Source organism: Megalobrama amblycephala, linkage group LG1, assembly GCF_018812025.1.
Source record: "Megalobrama amblycephala isolate DHTTF-2021 linkage group LG1, ASM1881202v1, whole genome shotgun sequence".
NCBI classification, from domain to species: domain Eukaryota; kingdom Metazoa; phylum Chordata; class Actinopteri; order Cypriniformes; family Xenocyprididae; genus Megalobrama; species Megalobrama amblycephala.
The window spans coordinates 75051077-75075598 of NC_063044.1; the positions used below are offsets into that span (position 1 = coordinate 75051077).

At 37.3% G+C, this 24522-nt stretch overlaps 1 protein-coding gene and 1 long non-coding RNA gene across 3 annotated transcripts in view; one reads left to right on the forward strand and one right to left on the reverse strand.

The window, feature by feature from the left end:
* Nucleotides 1-24522, forward strand: part of LOC125247564 (CXADR-like membrane protein) — an 824350-nt gene that overhangs the window by 477864 nt on the left and 321964 nt on the right. The window lies entirely within an intron of this gene.
* Nucleotides 6258-7128, reverse strand: LOC125248784. 2 transcript variants are annotated; one of them, XR_007180380.1, is made up of 3 exons: nt 7110-7128; nt 6857-6937; nt 6258-6746 (listed from the first exon to the last, which is right to left on the reverse strand). It is a non-coding gene; the product is annotated as an uncharacterized LOC125248784 (long non-coding RNA). The 2 variants fall into 2 exon arrangements; XR_007180379.1 differs by lacking the exon at nt 7110-7128 and having other exon boundaries at nt 6857-7093.

Sequence of the window (24522 nt, forward strand, 5' to 3'; positions counted from 1 at the left end):
ATTAAGTTATTAGTGATAAAATTGGTTTGTTACCTTTGTAAGGTAATTATCATCATCAGCTCCAGTTTGGTCAAACACAAAGTATTCGCACACACTACATGAGCGTCTGTAAAGAAGGGAGTGTGTTAAAGTCATTAGTTTATCAAATAAGAAAAAAGTCACTACTATCTCTTGCTTTGGCTACCGTTTATAGACTGTGGTGAGGGGGGTGTGGTTCAGCGAGGTCTGCAGCGGGAGAGAGAGTCGGGAGACGCACGGTGAGTGAGTTGGTTAAACGGAAATAACGAACACCTGTCTCTTGTTTCAGTAATTGGCGTGGAGAGAGTAAAAAAACCAGGAGAAACAGGAGTGTGCGAGAGAGAGAAGGACTACTGACTGCTGGACAATACTGAGCCCTGAAGTCTCTGCTGGAGTGAAAGTTATTTTGTGACTGCGTTTATGTTTTGTGCCTGTCTGCACAAAGTTCTGTTTTGAGAGTGAATTTATTCTAATAAAAGCCACCGTCAGCACTCAAGCCGACCCTGTCCTTTTCCTTCCCTCACAAGAACCTTGTTACATAGACCTCCAGGGCCTTATGCTGATTTCCTAAAAGAGTTTGCAGACTTTCTCTCAGACCTACTGGTCAACGTCGATAAAGCGCTGATTGTTGGAGATTTTAACATTCATGTTGACAATACAAATGATACATTAGGGGCTGCGTTTACAGATTTACTAAACTCCTTTTGGGTAAAACAATTCTCCCGACAACTATAGATAAATTCACAAATAACCTGCCTGATCTGTCTCAGCTGCTCATCATACCTAAACACACAAATGTTCTCAAGAAAATGACTAGCAGCATGTGCACCATTTTCACTAGTACATTAGATACTGTTGCACCGATGAGATTTAAAAAGGTTAGAGAGAAAAACACTGTACCATGGTACAACAGTATTACTCACGCTATCAAAAGAGAAACTCGTAATCTAGAACGCAAATGGAGACAAACTCGTTTAGAGGTCTTCAGAATGGCGTGGAAAGACAGCTCGTCCCGTTATAGAAAGACTCTAAAAGCAGCCAGAGCCGAGCATCTCCGCAAACTTATAGAAAATAACCAAAACAATCCACGGTTCTTGTTTAGTACAGTGGCTAGATTAACAAATAAACAGACATCACCAGAACAAAACATTTCATTACAGTTTAGTAGTGATGACTTTATGAATTTCTTTACTGAGAAAATCGAAAGCATCAGAAATACAATTGTAAATGTACAACCTTTAACAGATTTTTATGATTCAGCCTCAATTATCGCCCCTCAAGAACAGTTGCAGTGCTTTACAACTATAGGACAGGAAGAGCTAAATAAACCAACAACATGTTTACTAGATCCAATACCCACTAAACTACTGAAAGAACTGTTACCTGTAGCAGAAGAGCCTCTTCTCAATATTATCAACTCGTCTTTATCTCTAGGTCACGTCCCATGACCGTAGCAGTTATTATTAAATTATTACATTATTAGCTAACTGCATTCTCTAAATTGTAATGTTGACATGCATTCTCTGTAAAGCTGCTTTGAAATGATATGTATCGTAAAAAGTGCAATACAAATAAATGTGAATTGAATGTTAACACACTGCTTTCAAAACTGCTTTTCAAAACTGATTTTCATCACTGTAATAAAGCATTTCCATGATGTGATGCACTTTTAACCCACCTAGACATCTTTCTCTTAAAAACACAGCATGCAGGTTAAAACCACAGGCAGATAAACGGTTTTCTGAAGACAAAAAAGCTCTATTAAAGGCCCACTGAAGTGTCTTTGAACGCGCAGCATTATTCAGTGTGTTGACATAATTTCCACAGAAACAGGAAGACAGGGCGGGACATATCGAACAGCTCCTCCCCCTTTTTTAAATAGCCAATAGCGTTTTGTTTATATCACAGCTTGGTAAAGCTTTAGTTTCCTTCTAATCTCTAACCGATGCTCCTCATAATCTCCTCCATTTCGCTTTAAAATACAGCATTCTGTGCAGAATTCAGATGGGTTTTCTGGTCTGAAACACAATCATATGATCCGCTCTGGGCCGGAGCAGACTGTGTGCGCTAATGTGAAACAAGACTTCCACCTCAATGGAAAGCATAATTACACGGTCTGAATTATTCCCCATCCCTTATATAGTGCACTATGTGCCACTGACCATGTAGAAACTGTGTGTTTGTCCTTCCGTTAAGAAGATGACAAACTTCATCCAATCGTCTAGGGATGGGAAACATGGGTTCGTAGGTGGCTGGTAAGGCCAATTTGAGCCCGAAAGTGTAAATGAGGCAATGAGGGCAGATCAGGTGAGCTGGAGTGCTCTCTGCCATTTGACTATTGCATGCTTGGGCTTTGCATGCAGCCCTTTTTTCTTTGCTGTCTCGGTGCGCAGCTGTCCAGGTTTCAGAGATGTGAAGAAGTGCAAACAGGACTACGGCTCTATAGACCTTCAGCTTAGTGGTCAGGCTGATCCCTTTTCATTCCCACACTGATGGACGAAGTGCTGGCCTTGGCTACTCTATCGACTGTTTCGTCATCGATATGCACGTTACATGAAAGGGTGCTCTCTAGGTGCAAGGGTGATGAAGATGACTTGCGCATGAATTGGATTAAAGTGAGGGAGAGGTGCACAGCGTCAGCCTCACTCTCTCTTCCCGTGTCCGCCTGAGTCCAGTGGCAAGACTGATGTCAAGATGACAGGTGGAGGAACAGGGTGCAGTGGATGACCATCAGCATTTCTACGTATCTGCTGAGCTCTTTGTAGCCCTCCACAGTGCATTGCTGGATCTGTATTCATGCCCATTGAAACCAATCAAGTGGTGACTTTCACGCAGTCTGCCAGATCCAGATCCAGATCCAGATCCAGTCTTCACATGCTTGGGTCTCAACTCACCATGTCGCATGCTAACAGCTTCGAAGAGCCACTGGTGAGATTCACATGTGACAGATTGTACTGGATTACATGGTTACCAGCAGCAGGGAGACCCTGACCTGACATGTAGAAACTAGTGAATGTGTGAACAAATGACTGATTTCAGCGCAGCTTCAGTATCTATTTATAATGTAGTGGGCGGGACTCTTAGATTCTAGAGAGATTCGTCCACACTGAGTGGATGAAGCTCTTTAACCAATCAAACGGCTTATAAAAACGCTGCAAAATAACTCTCAAAAGTTATCAAAGATGCAACAGTGTGTTCGTATTCAATGCAGAGGACCAAATGCGAATGGCTGTGCATTTATTTGTGTATTAAATTATAGCAAATCCCATGTGTATATTGTGTTGCATGTAACAGTAATTTGCAGCGTTCATTTGTTGGAAGCTTTGATGCTTTTAATGAGAATGAAATAAATCTGTCTGAATCAGAAGCCGTTGCTGTGCTGTCAGTCTCCCTCATCCCCCTCCACTCCACAGCTTAACCACGCCCACTCCCCCCTCCACCCATAGTTTAACCACGCCCACTTCCCCCATCCGCTCCACCGCTTAACCACGCCCCCTCCCCACCCTCCACAGCCACATTTCTGAACTAACCAGAATAAAGTTATGTGAATTATTATGAACATGAATGAATCATTTCATTATTAGTTTATCTTTGCTGCTGTTCATCCTCACATTACAAGCTCATGAATCAAGATATTTGTGACAAACATCTCAGGAAAGGAGACATATTAAACAATTACAGAGGTTTAATTAAGAAAATGAGTAGAAATCATTCAAAATGAACAAAGATGCTAAAAACAGGAATGAAAAGACAAGATATGAGAATCAGCAAATCATCTTCATCACACAGAACAGAGACACAGTTCTGCACTTCACAAGTTCAAAGTACAGTCTGACAAAGATGGACAAGTGAGGTATCAGTTCCTCTTTTCGTGGAAATCAGATAGATCTGTGAAGACAAAGAGCTATAATAATATTTGTACTTTAACACTCTAGCATTTACATATGCCAAAAGAAGCTTCCAGAAAGTGTGTATGTGCACAGCAGCTTTTTACAAAAACAAGTCAGAAACGAAGCCCTTAAAAGGCCTTTTCGTAGGAAAAACAGTGTACATTTGCCATAAAAACATAAAACAATAAATGATTATAATATATTTGTTTAAATGATTGATTATATCTTATATTGTTTTCAATCTGGATCCATCACTGCTATTGTCCAAACATAAATCTATTTGATGCTTTATTCATTCATAGATATTCATGTTAATGAGGTTCAGCACACTTGCATTTCTAAGTTTGCATAAACATTGAAATGTGGAATATCTGTGTATTGAGGACATCTAAAACATACAACGATTCATGAATGAAAACATTCAAATGCACAAATATTGATGACCTAAGAGAGCTGGTTAGGGCAGTTAGGCAGCTGGTGAGGAAGTGTTGCTGTGTGTCCAGTACGGGCAGATGCATCTCTCTCTGGGCAGCAGTTCTGTCTGTATCTGCCCGTCTCTACAGTCAGCATGTGATTGCTCAGTCTGTACCTCGTCATTATTCTTCTTCATTTACAGTCTTTCACTGTACTCAGATATTCTGCTGTGCTGTAGTCGCTATTTAGGGCCAAATAACATTCAAGTTTACTTTGTTTTTCTGTGGTTTCAGTCCAATAGGTCAGGTAATTGTCTTTTTGTGCTTTTGTAATTTGGTTGGGCCTAATTCTGTGTTTGAGGGTGTCAGTGTCCTGAGGCTGGCTGTTGTTAGTCGTGTTAGTTTGTTTTTGCAGCCTCAGGACCATCTGAATCAGGGGGCTTTTTTCAGTGTTCATTTCATGGTTTTTAAGGGCTTTAGAATGATAAGAGTTGGGATCACTCGTTTTTAGATGTTTCCAAAATTTCATGGCTCATTTCTCAATGCATGTGTTGTTCGGCGTGTTCCTCTGTACTCTCAGGATACTCTTACAGAACTCAGCATGTAGGGCTTCTGTTGGGGTTTTGTCCCATTTGTCAAATTCGTGGTTCACCAGAGGACCCCAAACTTCACTGCTATATAGTGCAATCGGTTCTATGACTGATTGGAATATTTTGAGCCAGATTCTGATTGGTATTTCAATTTGGATTGATTTTTTTGATGGCATAGAAGGCCTTTCTTGCTTTCAGTTCATTCATGGCCAAATTTAGCTTTCCAGTTGCATGATCAATTGTGGTCGTACCAAGGGTGAAAATTGTGTTTCTTTCCCTGACATCTAGGTCTTTTCTGAAACGTTCGAATTTTTGTTTTAGTTCGGTTAATAGTCAGGGCCCGGGTCTGACAGAACTGATGCAGGATGTCCAGGTTCTGCTGTAGACCCTCTTCTGTTGGAGACAGCAGGACCAGATCATCTGCATACAGGAGGAACTTTATAGTCATGTAGTCTGAGGCCAGGTGCTGCTGATTGTTCTAGTTGTTTCGCCAATTCATTAATGTAAATATTGAAGAGGGTCGGTGATAGTGGGCAGCCCTGCCTGATACCTCGCCCTTGAGTGAAGAACTCTGTTTGTTTATTGCCAATTTTAATAGTGCATTGATTGTTTAAGCACATTGTTTTTATAATGTTGTATGTTTTACCCCCGATACCTGATTCTAGAAGTTTAGACAGAAGACCTTCATGCCAAATTGAATCAAAGTCCTTCTGGAAATCTACAAAGCAAGCAAAAATTTTGGTTTTGTTTTGGTTGACGTATTTGTCAATCAGGGTGTGTAGGGTGAAGATATGGTCTGACCTTCTATAATTTGGTAAGAATCCAATCTGACTTTTGCTCAGGACATTGTGTATGAGTCTAGTGTTGATGATTCTGCAGAACAGCTTCCCATGATTACTGCTCACACAGATGCCCCTGTAATTGTTCGGGTCTGATTTGTCTCCACTCTTGAATATGGGCGTTATGAGTCCTCTATTCCAGGTGTCAGGGAAATGACCAACACTCAGAACCAAGTTGAACAGTTTCATTATGGCCATTCTGAATTAGTGATTTGTATTTTTAATCATTTCAGTTAGGATGCCATCAGGTCCACTTGCCTTTTTTGTTGGCAGGGCTTGTATTTTATCCCTCAGCTCTTTTTCAGTGACTGGGTAATCTAGCGGATTTTGGTATTTGCCAATACTATTTTCTAGAGAGGAGGAGAGGCGCTCGTTTTCTGTGTACACCTTCATTCTATGAATCACACATCTGAGAAATGATCGCAAGATCAAATTTAGGATGGTTTGTGTGCAACATTTTATAAATGAGGCCCATATTTGTGTCAAACATCTCAGGAAAGAGACATATTAAACAATTACAGAGGTTTAATTAAGAAAATTAGTAGAAATCATTCAAAATGAACAAAGATGCTAAAAACAGGAATGAAAAGACAAGATATGAGAATCAGCAAATCATCTTCATCACACAGAACAGAGAGAGGATTTTACAAACAATCTGTCCATTACTGTATTTAATATTATATTTAAAGCAGTTTATATATGAAGCACAAGAAAATGACATTCAACACTGTAGGAAAATATCCATGAAACCATATAAATGAACATAAATCTGGCCTTTTATTTGAACAAGATATTTGAATCTAAACTTGATGGTGTCACTATTTCTTCAGGGAGTTTTTCTCTGTTTTCTGAGAAGAAGAAAATCAAACAATGAACAATCCTCTGTGAGTTTCTGCTGTTTTAAATCTTGTTTCAGATGGTCTCCAAACTCAGCAGTATTTTATTGTAATATTGTAGGCATCTCTATTTCCTCTGGGTGCTGCGAGTCCTTCCTCCCTGCAAAATAAAAGCATCGACTGACCTCTCGTATGTGTTTTTACCATGATTGCAGATTGTTCCAGATCAGATGAGTGTGAATCATCAGATTGTGTGAAGCTCAAACTCACCAGCTCTTCTTGCACAGATGATCTGAAGAAGAATCACAGTAGGAGCAGCAAACACTGCCATCTCAACAATAATCACAATCACTGCAGGAAACATGTGTGGAAGAAGAAGAAGAAGAAGAAGAAGAAGAAGAAGAGAAACTGGACATGACTGAAGTCAAGGGGATTCAACTATGAACAGTTATTGATGAAGCATTTACAGACTGACTGATAGTTTAATGGTGTAAAGCTGTCAGTAGAAATGAATGTGTTGCACCTCTGATTAATGATCCAGCAGTCACACAGATGACAGTTTCTGATGCTGCAGAAGATGAATGTTCAGATGTTCATCTGTAGGACATTAACATCATATTTTACAGTAGTAATAGTTGTTTCTCACCTGAATACTTGACAGTGTATCTGACTGAGGTCTTGAGTTGATTTCTGAGAGTAAGCTGACATCTCCACTCTCTGTTGTCATCTTCATTCAGGAGTGTTGTAGTCAGAGTGATGTTACAGTGATCTGATGAGAATAATATCTGATATCTGGAGTCTGTCTTCAGATCAACACCAGCCTGATTCACCCACGACAGCTGAAGTCCCTCAGAACGGACCAAATATTCACAGGGGAATCTATAATCAGAATACAACTGACAGGAGAGAGTCACAGAGCGACCTGGACTGATCTCAGTCTGTGAGGATGATGATGATGATGATGATGATGGAGACACTGAAACTGAACACAAGACACAAATCACAGACTCTTCAATCATCATGTGAGTTTAAAGGGAGAATCTGCTCTTTTTAAACTGATCATATAATCATAAACTCACCATGAAGAACATGCAGATAAACACCTGCATCAGTTCCTTGTTTCTGCCAATTCACAAATTGTTGGCAGGTGTATAATCCATAATCTTCTTTTGTGAGTTTCTTGATGTTCAGAGAGCAGTCAGACCCCAGACTCAGTCTCTCATGTCTCTCTGTGTCTTTATTCTTTATCCCTCGATCAATCAGTTTAACTGCTGGTGAATTTAGGAATCTCTTACATCTTGGTGCTGAAGGTATGAATCTGTTATAGTAGATCCATCTCTCATAGGTCCATGTAGTTGAGTTGCAGTCAGAAAGAGTATTATTACAGGGCAGACGGACATTTTCACCAGAACTGATGAACACATGATCATAATCCACTCCACTGGTACCTGAAACACAGTATATTTGAGTGATCATTATGATATATATTAATAAATGAAGACATGAAACATATCAGCATATAAATCAGACGATTCAAGTATTTTTCCTCATGAACACAATCATCACAGTCTCCAGAATAAAGTGTTTGTCTTGATCATGTAGCTGTTGAAATCTCTGAATATGAAGATAATTGTTGATCATCAGATGTTTGAGTGACTCTATGTCCAGTATCAGGAATAATACAGTATGATCTGTATGTATCAATACACAACTCTGAGATCACAACGTGAATGTGTGCAAGAATAAACTGAGAATGTGTAACAGAGTTGTACATATATATTGTGTGTCTCCACTTGCTGAATATAAATAATAAGTTAAATAATCACACTGGAAGATCATTGGACAGAATAAGCAGGGCTCTTATTGGCTGGCTGGTTCTTTGTACTGTGTGCGCCCTCTATTGCACTTATCAGTTTGTGTGTGTAAGGCCAGCGGTAAGTCGTGTCATTGAAAGCTCTGTAATTGTCAATGAAATGTGTGATATATTAGCAGGAACATTTCAATTTACAATTTCCCAAGTAAATAAATTGATGAATGGTACACAATTTCTTGAAGAAAGAGATTGAAGAAAGAAAAAGAGACCAGTTACGCATGTTCAAATCAACTCTTTCCAGACTGTAAAAAAAATCTGTAATGTTCCTCTATTTTGTAAATTCTGTAAAATTACAGAAATAGAAAGTAAAATTTACATATCCGCTGTAAAATAATGTGAAAAACATGATGAAATAACTGTGAAATAACATTACATTTCCAGTTTTTTTATAGAGAATGAGGAGTTACGTCACAATGTTTTCATTGCATTTCAGGAAGGCGCCGCCATATTAGGAGGATACGCTATCCGTTGCCATGGTTACTTCGACAGCGAGACCGAGAGAACAAGTAACAGAGAGAGAGAGCACATTAATTTAATAAATACATTTTGGGATACAGCGCAGTTTTATGGAAAGAAATGGAGGAGGAGAAAGTGAAAGGAAAGGGGTTATATCAGGAGAAACTAAGGGTGTTCTCACACTAGGCACGGTCGCCTTGAACCGAGCCCGAGCGCGACTGCCCCCCCCCCTCCCAACTCCTCCGCTGGCCTGCACTTTTTTTTTTTTTTTTTATTTTTTTTATTAAGATCATTATATAGACAAAGAACGAAGCAGTCACAATGTAGAACAAATATATATATATATATATATATATATATATATATATATTTTTTTTTTTTTTTATAATAAAATAAAAGGTACAAGTATATAACTAATCAGAAGATCATCTTAAAGGAAAAGATTAAAAGACTTACAAATTTCGATTGTTTTTAAAGCCTTCTTGTTACATGAGTTAAGGATAGTCCCAAAGTAATGCTGTAATTCATCAAGCAAAACACAGAAAAGTGGTTTCTGACCTGAAAATTTACATTTATGTATATAAAATTGTGTTAATAAAATAAAAAGATTAAGTAAGTATATTTCGTTTTCCAATAAATGTTCTTTTTTCCAATTAAGAATTCCAAACAAAACATTTTCCCAAAGTAAGGAAAAATCCTTATTAATGTGCTCAATAACAAAAAGGGAAAAGTCTTTCCACAATATTTTAGAGTAATGGCAAAGCCAAAACAAATGCACAATGGTCTCTGGGTGCTGTTTGCAAAAAGAACAATTTGTGTTAATATCTTTTTAAAATTTCTTTATGAAGGTATTAACAGGATATACACGATGGATAATACGAAATGAAACTTCTCTTATCTTATTAGTAATTAAGTATCTATTTGGAATCAGCCAAACCTTCTTCCAGGCAATATAAAAAACAAAGGATTTCCAATAAACTGTGACATTTGGAATAGACACATTTTCCTTGAGAAATAATAAACGTATTGATTTTTTAGAAGAAGTGGAAGAAAAGCAATATTTCCCCAACAGTAGGGTCTAAAGAAGGTAAAATAGAGGGATAGGGGTTATGTTGAAATAGTCTAATAACTCCAGATGGTATGGCATCGAATACAATAGCAAATTCCTTAGGGGTAAAAAGGAATATTAAAACGACTAAGAAATTCCTCATAGTTTAATAAAAGGCCATTTGCATTAAATAATTGACTTACAAGCAAAATATTTGCCTCAAACCAGCGCTGGAAGAATAAAGATCTGTTTTTTTAAAGAATATCTCTGTTATTCCATATAAAATATTTATGAGGGGAAAAGTTATGTTTGTATAAAAGAGACCAGGCGAGAAAGACCTGCATATGGAATTTAGATAATTTAGCTGGTATTTTTTCAACATTATAATTACAAAGCAATAAAAAATTAAATCCATCGAATTTGGGGAAAATATATTGTGGAATAAAGTTCCAAACTGAGGTTGGATTTTTGAGAAAGTGTTTGGCTCAGTTAATTTTAAGAGTATTATTAAATGTGTACAAATCTAACATATTGAGACCACCATTTTTATAAGAATTCAAAACAACAGATTTCTTGATATAATGTATGCCATTTTTTCACATGAAATTAAGTAACATTTTGTCAATACTTTTGAGAATGCTGTTATCAACATGGAGAGACTGAGCAGCATATGATAATCTGGAGTTTCCTTACCTTTTGGCAAATAATATTCGTCCCCTCAAAGATAAGTCTCTCTGCAGCCATAAATTACATTTTCTTTGTGTTTTCTCAATAATTTGGGCACTGACCTGCACTTAAGGTTCCGGGCCGGAGCACACTTACATCATAAACCATGCAACCATGCAACCCGTTATAAACCCAAATACACTCGATTTAATTACATGAATTGATTGGTGTACTGTCAGAGAAGTAATAAAGATGTTGTATTGATGACAGTAGCACACAAAAGTAGTAGCTGTTCCATACTCGGGCATGGTTAGCGCTCACACTGCATGCGAACTGCGCTCGAGCCCAACTGAACCGTGCTCTGGACCACCTCTTCTAAGATGGCCAGGGCCGGCTAAACGAACCGCACAGGGCACAGGACGGAGACCGATATAAAGTTGGTTTGACGTTAGACGTTTGACATTAGGGTTAGGGTACTCTGTTTGGATAGATGCTGAAATGTACAACATTCACAGTAAAATCCTCAGTCAAGTCACCTTTATTTATATAGCACTTTTTACAATGCAGATTGTGTCAAAGCAGCTTTACATTGATAACTGGTACATAATTTTGGCTGCACTTAAAGAATAGTGTCAATGCAGGCAGATCAAAGCACTGTTGAATAAATGTCAAGAATACTGTTGAATATCAAATGTCAAGTGTCCCCAACTAAGCAAGCCAAAGGCGACAGCGGCAAGAAACCCAAACTCCAACAGGTGACAGTGAACACTGATCTGTGTTTATATCCCAACCTACACAATGTTAAAAGATCTAGTGGCGGTTTCCCGGACAGGGTTTAAATTAAACCAGGATAGGCCTTAATCTATATAGTTAATCATGGCTTAAAAAATGGCTTTCTGAAACACAGATTAAGTACAGATTACTAAAACCTGGGCTATGGAGTCCTGACTTAAATTAAACTAGATTAATTTAAAACCAACTGTGCTAATCTGAATTAGCATGAGAGAGGTTGCCTGTAAAACATTGAATGAACCAAGAAAAGCTTAAAATGGCATGAAACTGAGAAGCAAATCCAAGGAAAACAATGGCAGCAGAAAAGACTCCAATATAAAAACTCAACTAAACAAGAGACATTTATTTTAAAGTAAGCAAAATACATCAGCTGTGAAAAAAAGAAATGCCTGGAATTATACAAAAATCATTATACAAAAAAGAAATTCTTGTTAGCAGGTCCTCAACCCAAGCACAAGCTCTACACTTCACCATAATGCTAATCTCCAAAAAACACTAACATAACAAAAACTTTTACCTAATAGAACATTAAACAATAAGAAGTCTCTCCATATTCTCATCTTTCTAAAAAAATGCATAAAATAACACTTTTTCAACATTTACTCTCCCACTTCAGCCCGGTGCAAAGCATGATGGGAAGTGAAAGTCCTGTTTAATTGGGTTACTTGACTGAAACATATATATATATATATATATATATATATATATATATATATATATATATATATATATATATATACACACACAAACACACACACACACATACACGCAGTGAATATCCAAGTAATAATGTCTTCTTTGAAACACAGTGTTAATCTGAAGTTAAACCTCCTCCTGGTAGGTTTAATTTAAGCCTCAGTTTAGTCCTGGAGTAGCTCTAGTCTTCCTCCAGGAAATCAGTTTATTAAATTCTGGACTAGACTAAGTCTAGGACTATTTTAAACCATGACAGATAAACTTTTACTGTTAATTTATTAAAAGTAGAGAGTCTGTTTCATCACTCATGTTGTTTGTTTGACAGATGCCTTCTCAAGATAAACCCTAAGCGATGGAAAGCTGAGACTGTTCTTCAAGAAAGCAGATGATGGTCAGTCCACAGCATGTGTGTCAAACTCTGGTTCTGGAGGGACACTGTCCTGCAAAGTGCTCCAGCCCGCTCCAGAACACCTGCCTGGAAGTCTCTAGCAATCCTGAAGACATTGATTAGCTGGTTCAGGTGTGTTTCATTAGTTCCTGTCCTCAGAGTTTAGCTCCATCCCTGAGTTTGACACCCTTGTTCAAAAGGTTCTTTCACTCTGAACCCAAATGGAGAATACATGGAGAACATTCTTCAGAAGAGAGTCCAATCTCCCTCCATTCACTTGCACAGAAATTTCCATCAGCGTCACGCAGACTTTGAGAACACTCACTCTTTCCTGCTTTGTTTAATTGTTTGTTTCTAATGACTGCTTGTAATTCATCTGTCGACCAGTTTTGACCAACAATTCATCCGTTGACTGTTTTTAATCATTCCTAATCCTAAAAGTTTCTACAGTTTCAAGTGTTATATGAACTATATTTCATCATGACAATAAATGGATGTTAAAAGCATGGAAACGCGTCACGGATTCTGTCCTGCTGCTGAGCCCCTCAGCGCTATAGGTTGCTGCTATATTCAACCTTATTTATAGGTCATTTTATTGCTTTTACACAAGAAAATGTCCTTCATTAAACATTAAAAAGATAAAGAAAATACAGAAGATTTTATGAAAAATTATGGTTATAAACTGTATTTTATTACCAGAAAATTACTGTATTTTTACGAGACATTTCTTTTCTGTTATTTTATGGTATATTTCTGGCACCCCAGCTGTCGGAAAATTACAGTTTTTTACAGGATTTCTTTTTTACAGTGCAGACTAATTCCACTAAATGTCTTTAGAGAAAATCTAGATTTCTTTACCTGTGAGAAGTGAAGAGAGAATGATCAGTCCCAGCAGACACAGATCACAATAATTATCAATACATTAACATTTTTCAAATCCGTTAAAGGATTGTTACGCTGCAATAATTAGGTCGGCCGGAACCGAGAACATTTCCTATAACACTAGATATACCTGTACATCAGAATAAGAATGGCATCTACGCTAATATCTGTCTCTCTGCTTATCCCGAGGTTTGCCGGGTGCTGGATCCAGGCCGTGTCCAGATCAGATGGAGAACCTGTGTCTGGACCTGACTACAACGTAGCCCAGGAGTCAATGGGCCTACAGATCCAGTTCTGGCTGCATAGATTTTTAATCCCCGTATCCGCTTACAAATATATATATAATCTATTTTTAATCTCTATAATTAAAATGTATAATTCAGATTTTGATCTCCATATCCATTTACATATATTATATATATCTTCCAAGGGGTTTTTTCCCTCCTAGGACTTTTTTCCCACGCTGGGTTTTCTCCTAGGGGGTTTTTTCCACCCCTGGAAGTCAGCCGACATTGGCTTAATGTAGCACCATCTTGTATATGTTACATATTACCACGCTTGTTTGTACAGCTTATTTTTAACCACTTCCCTTTTTTCTGTGCTTCTAATATGTAAAGCTGCTTTGAAACAATTACCAATTGTAAAAGCGCTATATAAATAAATTTGACCTGACCTGACCTGACACAGATCACACTGATCAGCCATTTTCTGTTTCTGTCAGTCTTTCTCTTCATTATATAGTTACAGCTCCTCCTTTAATCATCATCAGCTCCTCCTGTGGTTGAGAACTTCCTCTGATCTGAGTGATGACATCATGCTAGAGTTGCTATAGTGACACTATACCACAGTGAAGTGTTGCTTTACATCTGTGTGAAACATGTTTATCAGATATTCTCACACACGCTTGTGTTCTTCAGTCTCAGGGAAGTGTGTGAAGCAAACCTGGCCTGCGAGAACATGATGGACACGTCCGGCATCATCATGGCCTACACTGCGTACTACGGGCCCATTCCCTTCTAGAGACCCACCGCAACAACACTGTCCCACATCACAGCGCATGATGAGCATCTGTCAAAAACCATAAAAAAACATAACCAGAGGAGACATGCAAGATAATAATAAAGAAAGAAAGAAAACACTACAATGTTGTCTGCAGCTTCTGTTGAGTTTTTGTTTGGGATGGTTTACAGTTTGTTTCTCAGTTGATAACAAGCATTGGTCACATGTTCAAAACTCTTCACGCATTCAGTCAAACAGAAGTCTGTTTTTTCAATCATTTTTCATTGCTTTCACATTCAAAGAGCACATTTCCCATGTTTTCACTTTTTTGTTGTTTACATGGAGACGGTAAAGGCATCCTTTTCAAAACCTTGCACTTTGAAATATGTTTTCAAAGTTTATGTTTTCAGGCCCCCAAAATGTCATGTGTCATGTAAACATAACATAAAGCAGTTGAATTTATCTTAAAAAGCAGCAAAGAAGAAGCTGATGTTTGTGCATGTGTTGATTGTACTGCTTGCTGTTGAACTCAAGCTAATCTTTAATTCTCTCTCAAGTTATTACAGGAACAGAGCCAAATACAAACCTTGATTCAGGGATATTTATCTCCTTCCTCACTACTGATGATCATAATAAAAACAGGCAGAAATCAGTCAGACTGTTTGATGCTGATGTATTTAAAAAAAAGTGTGATATCATCATTATGGCGATCAGTGTTTGCTTTAGTTGGGCTCTTGACTTTTTAGCATAGGTTTTTCTTTTGCTGCTTTAACTGTGTCTCTGATACACATTTGTTGTTCTCATCACATTATGTTGGTCATGTATTGGTGATGGTAGTCATCATGCCTGATTCACTGATCACTGATCTCATCTCAGAGATCAGATCTAATCTCAGAGTATATTAGCTGTTCATTTCACATGATTTACAATAACCTTGTGATATTATGGCATCAATTTTATGACAATCTGGTATTCTGAATTTTTACAGAATGTTTTGTGCTGAGATTTTTTATTTTGTTTTTTTAGGTGCACAGAGACATCAAGAGTCTGCATATGAATCTCAACAATGTTGACTTAACAGAATGTATAGCTGATATAAAAAACTGGATGACCAGTAATTTCCTACTACTAAATTCAGAAAAAACAGAGATTCTAATTTTTGGACCAAAAACTACTTCACGTAATAATCTAGAATACTGTCTAACACTTGATGGCTGCTCTGTTAAGTCTTCGTCGTCAGTTAGGAACCTGGGTGTGCTCTTTGATACCAATCTTTCATTTGAAGGCCATGTTACTAGCATCTGTAAAACTGCATTCTTCCATCTTAAAAATATATCTAAACTACGACATATGCTCTCAATGAAAAATGCAGAACAGTTAGTTCATGCGTTCATGACCTCGAGTGAAATTAATTGAACTTCACAGAGGTGCTGAAAAGACATACACGCGTTAACCTTCGCCCAGGCCGTCAGATTCTGTTTTTGGGCCGATGCGGGGTTTCCTACATCTATATAGTATGCTTTATTACTATAGTGTTGACTAAGTTTGGTCTTTTAATGTCACTGTCTTACATTAATCCTCGTTAAGCGTTTTCTTTATGGGAGGAAAACGTTTAATGTGTAATTAAACGTGTTGCGTTCATATTCTAGGCTCATCTGCTTTTCTGTACATGTTAAGTGTTTTAGAAAGTCCCAGCGACGGGCCTGAACAAACCAAGAAAAATCTAGATCTTTTGCGTAATGTTACTCCCTGGAACTCGCACATGTAGGCTACCTTCGGATGGGAATCACTGATCTAAACATTTGTAAAATACTCCACACAACCACTGGTTTATGACAACTTTATTTTCGATTCAGTTCTTATACAGCTTATTTTATATAGTTTTTACAAAGTCTGAGAGAGAGCTGAAAGAATCATTTACGAGTGTTTTAAACTTTATTACAGTACACAGTACCAGAACTTTAGAAGAGGGAAATTTCACTAGTCTATGTACAGTAAACTGGAGCACATGTTGTAACACCCTCAAACTTGTGATTGTCAGCTTTCTTTGTAGCCATGTGTTATGTGTACTGCATTTTTGCAGAGCTGAGAAATGACTACCAGTCTAGTGTCAGAAGACCAATACACTGCTATAGCACTGCATATACTCTAATGAAATTTGGCCAAACTGTAATTGATTTTGTCAGAAGAGAATATGTTGACCAGAACATTTTATTTTGACCTGGAAGTTTGAGGTTTGTGCAAGTTTCCAGATTGTGTTTATAGTTGAGAGGAAATGTTGAATGGTGTTAGGAATTGTGTGTTAGCAATCAAGAAAAACAAGAACTAGATCGAAAAGTTTGAAAGACAAATTTATGCTGGCTTGTCATAAAGTCTTGTTTTATATAGTTTGGTCAGTTAGGCCAGAATAGACAGATGTTCTGGTGTTTGCTAAAGTTTTGGATGGTTTCTTGGCTCCTGGTATGCAGTTGTAGAGTATGTGGTTGATAGGGTGTGTGTGTGTGAGTATGTGGTTGATAGGGTGTTCTGGGTGAACACACAGACATTCCCATCACTGTTAAAGGATTAGTTCACTTTCAAATGAAAATTAGCCCAAGCTTTTCTCACCCTCAAGCAGGGGTGGAGCCAAGGGGCCTAAGCTTGAGCACCCTGCTCACATCTGCTGTGTATGTCTCCTTTTTTGTTGACAAGAATTGTGTTTATTTAAATGCAGAACCGTCTCTTTAAGACCACAAAAAACGGGAGAGTTTTCAGATGCTCACTCCAACTTCACCTCAGCTCCAGGCACAAGTCAAACGCGTGCTGAAATGATACAGGTGCCGAATGAGCTTCAGCAGAACAACAGTGAACGGCGAACTTTATTTAGAGTTTACTTAAATGTTTCTCAACTGGTGGGTTGCACTTTTCAATCACATGCAAATATGGTGCGCTGTATATTACTCACTATAAATAAAGCGCAAAAGAAAATACGAGCATGCAGCGTTGATAATATATACATGTCTCTGGACTGAAATATTCTGCTATGTGAGATCACAATATAAGGCATAAGCTTATATGTAATTTTTTAATGCATAAATAAATGTGAGAACTGTGCATTTGTACTAGAAGATGTTAATTTTGCATTCATTTATAAAGTACAAACAAAAAAATTTACACATTTAAATGCATAAAATAATTAATTTTATATTCTGGCATTTATGTGCTGTTGATTTCCACATCAGCAAATGGGAATTCAAAAGAGAACACATTGTATTGAGTTGTTGCAATTATTTATTTTGACAATATAGAAATTTAAACATTTAGTGTTTACTTTTTTGGTTAGTTTTTGAAAAAACAAGAAGAATCCCGCACACTATTAACTTGCAAAACTGTATAAAAAAAAACAAAAAAACATTTCAATCACACGATCTTCATCAGGCATCAACATACTATTCAAACTCCATTTAATTAAAATGATAAAACGACCAATCACAGTGAATAATCATCAATTTCCAATCAATCGGTAAAGTGACTGAATACATCATTTAAATGTGATTAAATCCACAATCACATTACTGTAAATACAGAAAAAAAGCTCAGGATCAGAAGACAACAAATGCCAATATTTTTTAAAAATAGATCTTATCAAATATGACTTAGAGGAATAGGTCGTAATAAAAGTGAAAGAATGCTTTTTACTTTTTTAGTCATCTTTTTCAACAATTCAGAACGTGTCTTTTGAAAAGTGGTCCTGAATGCTTTGTCAATCCATTCAGAAGGATAGCCTCTTTCTAAACATTTCTTTATCATAATTTCTGATTTTTCAATGAAATCTGTGTCAGAATAACAAATCCTCCTAGATCTAAAAAACTGACTCTTCTGCAGGCCCTTCTTTAAAGGGGTCGGATGGTCACAAGCAACAACGTGTTGCGATCCGTTTCTTTTGTAAATAGAGTCGTAATTAACTGACCTTCATATCAAGGAAATGTACTCTAGAAGCATTAACCTCCAGGGTAAATTCCAAATCGTCAACAAAATTATTTAAAATGGACAAAAATTCACCAAATTCACCAACCAAGATTATTAGTTCCAGTGTTACTGTGATTGTTAGTTCCAGTGTTACAGTGATTATTAGTTCCAGTGTTACAGTGATTATCAGTTCCAGTGTTACAGTTCCAGTGCTACAGTGATTATCAGTTCCAGTGTTACAGTGATTATCAGTTCCAGTGTTACAGTGATTATTAGTTCCAGTGTTACAGTGATTATCAGTTCCAGTGTTACAGTTCCAGTGCTACAGTGATTATCAGTTCCAGTGTTACAGTGATTATCAGTTCCAGTGTTACAGTGATTATTAGTTCCAGTGTTACAGTGATTATCAGTTCCAGTGCTACAGAGATTATTAGTTCCAGTGCTACAGAGATTATTAGTTCCAGTGTTACAGTGATTATCAGTTCCAGTGTTACAGTGATTATTAGTTCCAGTGTTACAGTGATTATTAGTTCCAGTGTTACAGTGATTATTAGTTCCAGTGTTACAGTGATTATCAGTTCCAGTGCTACAGTGATTATTAGTTCCAGTGTTACAGTGATTATCAGTTCCAGTGCTACAGTGATTATTAGTTCCAGTGTTACAGTGATTATCAGTTCCAGTGCTACAGTGATTATTAGTTCCAGTGCTACAGTGATTATTAGTTCCAGTGCTTTCAGAACTCACGAGCTCACTCCTCCTCCTACAGGTAGTGTCAGGTTCAGATCCCTGATGAGCTCCAGGATCTTATGACAGATTTCACTTTATCAATTGTTCATGCGACCTGTGCTCTGTTCTGAACTAAACTGCCAGTGCAAACGCACACTTAGATGTAATCTAAAGTTAAACTTATGGAAATATTAGAAATACTCATTTTAACCTTGTGAATAATTGAATTAATTCCACTTATTTATTCAGGAGGTATATGCCTGTGAGGTACAGTCATACCAACAAATTGGGAGGATTCTGGGAAAATTTGGCATTAAATATTTTTACTTTATCTGTCCAGAATGCTCTTGCTCTGACGAGAGGCATCAGTCCAAGCCAGCTAACACAACGCCATGCAGTGGAAATGAGGAAGTTTGTGCACCACAAACTCAAACACAATGCATTATGTTAAAGTGTTAGTTCACTCAAAAATGAAGTTTCTGTCATTAGTTATTCGCCCTCATGCCGTTTCACACCCGTAAGACCTTCGTTCATCTTCAGAACACAAATTAAGATATTTTTGATCAAATCTGAGAGGTTTCTGATCCCCAAGAGAACCACATTCGAGGTCCAGAGAAGTAGTAAAAACATAATAGAAATTAAAACTAAAACAGTAAACGACTGCAGTGGATCAACCTTAATATTATGAAACAACAAGAATATTTTTTGTGTGCAGAAACAAAACAAAAATAATGACTTTATTTAATTTCTTCTCTTACCTGTCCTACTCTGTTTACGCTGTAGAGACAGCAGCGTTTCCGGGTTCTGTGTCTGAACGCCGTCTCATTATTGGTCTGCTTCAGTATCACTCATGCGTTGTGTTGCTCATGTGAAGAACATCGGCCCAATTGAGATTCTGCGTTCTGATGTTGAACCTGGAAACACTGCTCTGTCTCTACAACGGTCTCTGTAATTAATGACAGAAATGTCATTTTTGGGTCAACTAACCCTTTAATATTTGTTCTTTTCTTTCTCCGAGTGCTTTCCCTACTTTTTACTTTCTCTTTCACAGTGTCACAGCACCTGACCCTGTTTCCCGTGACGTCATTGACCCCGTCTCCAATGTGTTTGCTGCACCGGGGCATAAAATTAGAGTCAAGACGCCACTGGCGAGGCCTTCTGTTGTTGTGTTATAGCCTCTGTCTGTGTTTTCCAGGGACTACAGTGTAGACTCTGTGAGATTAGATTAGTATGTTCCCGGTTTGTGTAACTGTGCTCTTGTGTATCTGTCATCAGTCATCTTACCTCTCATGTCCCTGGTCCAATTCTCCTCCCCTTCCCAATTTGTTACACACCAGTGATATACAACAATTGATCTCAAATTATACCATGAAAAATGTAAGCTGTGTTAGAGTTTCTTCTGTTGAACACAAGAGAAAATGCTTTAAAGATTTTTGGTAACTAGACAGTTCATGATGGCCATCAACTGCTGGTTACCAACATTCTTGTTCAACAGAAGGAAAGAAGAAAGAAAGAAAGAAAGAAAGAAAGAAAGTCACAAGTTTAGAACAACTTGAAGATGTTGAGACATTATTCCTGTATTTTGTGTGTGCATGATTTTACAGTATTATAAAACATTATTCCCAAATACCAAATTAGCTTTTTTCAGCGTTTGACACTGTGATATTCTTGTTTTAACTGAGTAAAAATGAAAAAACACAATGAGGGCTTCTGTGCGATTACTACTGAAGTCTTCCGGAAGCATGACGTCAGACTCGAAGTGTTCAGTCTGAGCGGCTTGTTTTTTCACATGCTTGTAGAGAAAGGCTTGCCAAAACAAAGTTTCTGGGTTGTCTTTTTCTCATTTCTGGGTTGGTAGATGCACCGGAGACACGATTATAGCACTTAAACATGGAGAAAGTCTGATTTTCATGATCTGTCCCCTTTAAAAACTTATTTACCATGTTCACACTGGTACTTCACATGCTGCATCAAAATGTTTTCTTTAGTGTCATCTTTCAAAATAAAATGACTTTAATATAAAACAATTGTACTGTATTGTAAGATAAATACATTGTGTCTTTTTTATTACTTTACAATTTTTCATATGCTATTTTGTTACAATATTTCTGTACATCTGAATATTCAGCAGCACTTCTTTACATTTGACCTGTAGCGCGGACCTCTGGTTGCTGTCCATTTTATAAGACTACATTAACATATGTAGGCCTAATAATTGATAAACTTTGTCACACATATTTATTCACAAAATATAAAAAGTAATATGATATGGGTAGCTCACAAAATTTAAACTAGGAAAATACAAAAATAAATTAAACACATGAAAAATTATGCATTGACTGGCAAATTTAAATATGGGATCATTAACAAATTCCAAGACATTTCAGTGTTCAGATGTTATAACAGAAGAAAAAACAGCACTTCATTTGTAAAATGTAAAGCATTTCATTTTAACTAGTTACAAATAATGATATTGCATTCTAATTACTTGTTTGCACTAAAACTAATACTTATATATTGAGATTTTTTTTCAACACAAATTACAGATGTTATGCTAGTTGGTGTCAGTGTAGCCCCTCCAGTTTGCACTTGCTCGCTCCAAGCTGGACTCGAACCCCGGCCCGTCCACATGGGAGGAGGCTAAAGACTGTAGCGTCAGTCGCTAGAGCACCTTTGAGTTCAGGTGAGTGAGGTTTACACGCACGGCTCTTACAGGCCTACATCTGTTACATCAGCAAGGATCTGCAGTAATGACACTCAGCAGCAGGGGGCGCCAGAGACTCACAACTACAACACAAACACCACATACTTACTGACCATAACTTACACATATACTGATCATAACTATCACACACTGACCATAACTAGCACATATACCGATCATAACTATCACACACTGACCATAACTAGCACATACACTGATCATAACTATCACACACTGACCATAACTAGCACATATACCGATCATAACTATCACACACTGACCATAACTAGCACATATACCGATCATAACTATCACACACTGACCATAACTAGCACATATACCGATCATAACTATCACACACTGACCATAACTAGCACATATACTGATCATAACTATCACACACTGACCATAACTAGCACATATACCGATCATAACTATCACACACTGACCATAACTAGCACATATACTGATCATAACTATCACACACTGACCATAACTAGCACATATACTGATCATAACTATCACACACTGACCATAACTAGCACATATACCGATCATAACTATCACACACTGACCATAACTAGCACATATACCGATCATAACTATCACACACTGACCATAACTAGCACATATACTGATCATAACTATCACACACTGACCATAACTAGCACATATACCGATCATAACTATCACACACTGACCATAACTAGCACATACACTGATCATAACTATCACACACTGACCATAACTTACACATATACCGATCATAACTATCACACACTGACCATAACTTACACATACACTGATCATAACTATCACACACTGACCATAACTTACACATATACTGATCATAACTATCACACACTGATCATAACTAGCACATACACTGATCATAACTATCACACACTGACCATAACTAGCACATATACCGATCATAACTATCACACACTGACCATAACTAGCACATATACCGATCATAACTATCACACACTGACCATAACTAGCACATACACTGATCATAACTATCACACACTGACCATAACTTACACATATACCGATCATAACTATCACACACTGACCATAACTTACACATATACCGATCATAACTATCACACACTGACCATAACTTACACATATACCGATCATAACTATCACACACTGACCATAACTTACACATATACTGATCATAACTATCACACACTGACCATAACTAGCACATATACCGATCATAACTATCACACACTGACCATAACTAGCACATATACTGATCATAACTATCACACACTGACCATAACTAGCACATATACCGATCATAACTATCACACACTGACCATAACTAGCACATATACCGATCATAACTATCACACACTGACCATAACTAGCACATATACCGATCATAACTATCACACACTGACCATAACTAGCACATATACCGATCATAACTATCACACACTGACCATAACTAGCACATACACTGATCATAACTATCACACACTGACCATAACTAGCACATATACCGATCATAACTATCACACACTGACCATAACTAGCACATATACTGATCATAACTATCACACACTGACCATAACTAGCACATATACCGATCATAACTATCACACACTGACCATAACTAGCACATATACCGATCATAACTATCACACACTGACCATAACTAGCACATATACCGATCATAACTATCACACACTGACCATAACTAGCACATATACTGATCATAACTATCACACACTGACCATAACTAGCACATACACTGATCATAACTATCACACACTGACCATAACTTACACATATACTGATCATAACTATCACACACTGACCATAACTTACACATATACTGATCATAACTATCACACACTGACCATAACTAGCACATACACTGATCATAACTATCACACACTGACCATAACTTACACATATACCGATTATAACTATCACACACTGACCATAACTAGCACATATACTGATCATAACTATCACACACTGACCATAACTTACACATATACCGATTATAACTATCACACACTGACCATAACTAGCACATATACCGATCATAACTATCACACACTGACCATAACTTACACATATACCGATCATAACTATCACACACTGACCATAACTTACACATATACCGATTATAACTATCACACACTGACCATAACTAGCACATATACCGATCATAACTATCACACACTGACCATAACTAGCACATACACTGATCATAACTATCACACACTGACCATAACTAGCACATACACTGATCATAACTATCACACACTGACCATAACTTACACATATACCGATTATAACTATCACACACTGACCATAACTAGCACATATACCGATTATAACTATCACACACTGACCATAACTAGCACATATACTGATCATAACTATCACACACTGACCATAACTAGCACATATACTGATCATAACTATCACACACTGACCATAACTTACACATATACCGATTATAACTATCACACACTGACCATAACTAGCACATATACTGATCATAACTATCACACACTGACCATAACTTACACATATACCGATTATAACTATCACACACTGACCATAACTAGCACATATACTGATCATAACTATCACACACTGACCATAACTTACACATATACCGATCATAACTATCACACACTGACCATAACTTACACATATACCGATCATAACTATCACACACTGACCATAACTTACACATATACTGATCATAACTATCACACACTGA